The following is a 4,925-nucleotide window of genomic DNA, read 5'->3' as shown; positions in this document are numbered from 1 at the left end:
TTTTAACGTTTTAACGTTTTTAACGTTTAAAGTTTAAGTTTAATTAACTTACGTTAGTTAGGTACGTACGTACGTACGTAGTAGTACGTTAGTTGTTGTGTGTGTGTGTGTGTGTGTGTGTGTGTGTGTGTGTGTGTGTGTGTGTGTGTGTGTGTGCGTGCGTGCGTGCGTGCGCGCGCGCGTGTGTGTGTGGGTGTGTGTGTCGTGCACTTCGCGTGCGATGTATATACACTCCAGCCCTATTCTAATTAATAGTTAAAATACAAGTTAACGTTATAATTTAGATGGGCACTCCTCTCCTCGTTAGTTAATGTTAGCGAACCTTACAGCTGAATTTACATGAACAACAAAAACTACTGATTTTGCGTAATTAAAGCGTATAGTCGAATTCCGTGCCGCTATTAACTGGGTGCACAGTGAACATGGCGTGTCGAAGGCGAAGAACGTGAGAGCCAATACGATGAGACAAACTATTCTTATAACGGCGTCCATGTTTTTATCAATCAATACTTAAAACACGGTACAAGTTCGTCATCGGTTAGAAGCTGTTTTGTTCTATGAATAGTGACCGTGAACCGAGACCCGTGGAACCGTGTAGAGGTAAAGCATTGACTCCTTTTCCTAGCTTTCCGCCCCTCAGTCTTTCTTATCTTTCACATTTTTTACCCATTCTTGCCCTTTGGTCCTGCGTCTGTATTTATAGTCGTGCCACGTCATATCTATGCGAGATGTTATCAGCGTGAGGATAATTAATCAATGCCGACGGCTACTGTTTAATATTGTGCTCGGCCGTGTGGTCACCATGCAGCTGTCCAAGCTGACCGGCCGTCGAATCGAACCGGCCGTTAGCAATTGTAATTATCGGTCCGTTACATTACGCTGTGTTATTTTACCAAGCGTTTCCGTGTGTCGTACTACCTTGCCATTCGCACGAATCTGCTGTGGCGAAAGACTTGGCATTCCAGCTTAATACAATTTTCGCGAGATTAATTGTGCAAATGTCGATTTCAACGCAGATGAAGCATCATCATAATTGTTGGATAGTGTACCTAATTAACCACGCCAAGACTCGCGGTTGCGCCAGTTACAGGCTATTCCTATACGTGGCTGCATGTTCTGTTCGAGTCCTAGCGGTAAATAAAACGCGACTGGAACCAGTTATTTTATTAAAATTCGACCGCCGACTCCCAGCATTCACTCACGACGTGATACTGCTTACCTTACTAATGAGGTAGTACTTACCCCACTCCGACGTAATACGTACCTTACACAGAGCTAATACTAACCTTACTCCGAGGTTACATTGATTTTACTCCGAAGTAATACTTATCTTATTTCCACGTAACAATTACCTTACTCCGATATAGTGCTTACCTTACGCACGCGTGAAGCTATCCTACGAGCTAACTAAACTGCCATCTTTGTCGTCAAAACTTGGGTTAATCCATCGCTTCGTAACGAGGATTGATACGTCTAGCGTTAAAGTCAGTGTACTTCACGAGGGCAAGTTCACACAACAACACAATTTTGAGAAGGATTAAACTAATTTTCACCCTTTCTTCGAGAGAAAACGCAGCGATAATTGTGCAGGCATTGCTTTGATATGTAGATTCACTGGCTATCATTGCTATTAAATATCATTTAGGAATATCTCTCTAATGCATCTCTCTAAAGATTTTAGCACTTATATGTTGGCATTTATAGTAGCGTGTGTCTACAGCACGTAATTTATGATACATCAAAACAATCTCACGTCAATATTAGGCAACAAATCCCAGCGCTAAAAAATTGTGTCGACTTCTAATTTTCACTGATCGTGTCTCGTGAGGCTGGTTTTTCTCGCGATAACAACAGACGCATCCAACCGATAGTTCATGCTATTAGCTTTAATGTTTTTGCTAATTGATAAATTGTTTCACTTGGAACAAGTTTACAACGTTAAATAACTTCGCTAGCAAATTCAGTAACATAAAGTTGTAATAGACCCAGGGGAACGATGTGGTTCAGGATGAGGAAGAGGTGGGAGAGGAGGAGGTAGGCGGGAAAGGGAAAGGAGGAGGAGGAGGAGGAGGCGGGAGAATTGTTATATTTAATGTTGGATCATACTCTTGTGTCAGGTTAATTAGTATTTCCTAGAACAAATCCTCTTTACATTCCTTATAATTAGATGCACTTGTGTTTATGACTTCCAAAAAAATGCCGCTGAATAATATCTGTAAACCTAACGTTTTTAATCTAAAGCACTCTAAATTATAACAAATTATATGCTATCATATAGTTTTCAGCACATTATCTAACAATTGGGACTATATCTTCCCGTAGGCCGTTATTGCGGCAATGATTCAAAACATAATTACTATAATGTAGTTTTAAAGCCGCCTTAATTGGACGTGTCAACTAGCGTCACTGACAACCAAGCACTGCAGCACGCAATTTTATTAGACATTTTATCGAGGGCGTCTAAAATACGTCACAAGTGACGTCTCAGACGAAGGTTCTCACTTCGTGTGGTGAGAGTTACGACCTATTTACAGACCTAAAAATACAGCCGACAGAAAGGAGTGGCTTTTTTTCCCTATACCCAGTTGATTGTTGATACGAGCCTTATAGCTGTTTGGTAAAAACACCACCAATAATTAACGTTTAGAAAAGTCAGTTTTTAAAGTTTCCGCGCAGCAACAGCTATGAAATCGACACTACTCTCGCTATATACCGTACGCGTCACGTGGCGGCTATTTTACGAAACTTTACCAAAATCGCCATATGGTAGATGAACGATAACTGGTTGGATGTGTTGCTGATGGTCGATATCCCGGATCGGCCCTTGGAAGAAGAATGAAGCTCTTGCAAGAGTCCATGTGCACCTGAAGGCAGGTGCGTTATCATCAAGAGGTGCAGTGCTGTACGTGATTCTATAATGTTTCCGCAACGTAAGCCCCGAGTCTCGTTCTTAGAAATCAGAGACGTTGTGAAAACTCTCGACGGATCTTGACTCGATATTAGCGGTGGCGCAAACGAGCGACGGTCTCTCGAGTTAAAAATGTCATGGTAAAAATTCTTTATGCCCGTGATATGCGGCTCTTACAGCGTCGGTGAAACACGTAGAGGGCATTGTCGAGACTGGCCGTCATTGTCGGATGTTTGAAGTTTCGTAACGCGGTTTTAAGTGAATCTGTTACTCGAACATTCCCTGTCGAAGCGATTGGATTTCTATCGTTACAAGCGCTATAGGTGCTCTGGTCCAATATGATTTGAACGCAGCCACTTGGCGCAAAAATTTCGAATGATACTTCAACGTGCTCTAAGCTACCGCGTTATAAAACGTACTAGTTTTCAGCGCTTTAAGCGTCAAAAAAGGCTAACCTTGGTCGAACGAATTGTGTCGTGAATGACTGCACAGCTTCTTTCGTGGGAAGTAAACAAGCAGCATGCGCTCCACATAAACGACGGTGTTGAAGTGTGCCAATCACACGAAACGCTTCCTCTACGTTGTTAATCAGGTTGCCAAGTAGCATCTCTATATTTGTCATTCATGGTGAAATGTCCCGAAACGCGCATATGAGACGGAGTATACGTAGGCTACACCCTGCGTTTTACTATTCCTTCGGGGATCGTTGACACGACCGTCAATACGACGTGTATTGGATTACATAGATTTGCTATGCTCACGTTTTCTTCAAGTGTGGCATTAACACAATGTCGTACTGCACAATTGTACTCTAGTTGCACTTACATTACGCATTGCGGAATGTGCGTTTTAGCAAAACCACTCCAGTAAACGCCTGACGTTGTTATTTAACACTACGCGGAATGTTATTTTTAGAAGCGTTGCTGACAACGAAAGGATCGGAAATACTTAAATTATCTTCATTCCTATCCCCAAAGATAATAAGATGTGATATACAACACACTGTCACTGTAGAGGTAACACCACGGCTTACACTAATGATCATCAACACGAATACATACCAATTACCTTTAATTAATTGTTACTGATATTTTCAAAAAAGTGCCGAAACTTGTTCAACATTTAATTAATGTGTTTTGCTATTAAAAATCTGGTTGTTGGTTTTTATTTCTTAGTGAGTAGAAGACCTTAACATCTTAGAAGCCAGTCGCACCAAGTTTATTATATGGGCTAGCCTTTATAGATAAAGATATATATATATATAAAAAACTTATAAGATAAATAATATAAGATAATAAATATATCATAACCAAGATTTCCGAAAAAAAAATCGATTCTTTCATGGACACGACGGGTACAATTCTAGGAGATAATTTAAAAAAATCCGCCAATATGAAACTGGAGGTTTGAATAGTGGAATCATGTGTGAGCAGTTAATGCGGTTTTCTTATAATTTCGATTCCAGTCGACAGCACGTTTTCCTAAAATTAACCCCGAAGTAACTTTTCTGTGCTTAATAATAATAACAAAATTATTAATAATCATTTTCACTAAACGGTTGCTTGCGGATTTATTGCCAAGTCGACAGGTATCGGATGTACGCACGATCGTCCTACGTCTACTCGTGCGTTACGCTGCCATTATTTAAACGGACATCGTCGTCAAGGGCGCAATTCGAAAATATTAACGTCTCCACGCGAGCTGCAACTGAACTCCGTGATCGCGTGTGATGACGCGTTGACGCGGCGAGCGGCAAGCTGTGGGCAGCGGGCCGTGAGGTCGCTGTCACTCAACGTAACACTCGCGTGGCGTGTCACGCGCACACTTCCGTGCAAACACGCACACACACGCATGCACGCACGCATGTACACGCACACACGCATACACTCACACACACACACGCATACACGCATACACGCACGCATACATGCGCACACATTCGTACGCACACGCACACACGTACACATACACACACACACACACGCACACATACACACACACACACACACACATACAC

Source organism: Priapulus caudatus, unplaced genomic scaffold (assembly GCF_000485595.1).
Source record: "Priapulus caudatus unplaced genomic scaffold, Priapulus_caudatus-5.0.1 Scaffold44, whole genome shotgun sequence".
Classification (NCBI taxonomy): domain Eukaryota; kingdom Metazoa; phylum Priapulida; class Priapulimorpha; order Priapulimorphida; family Priapulidae; genus Priapulus; species Priapulus caudatus.
This window is presented reverse-complemented; position numbering follows the sequence as displayed.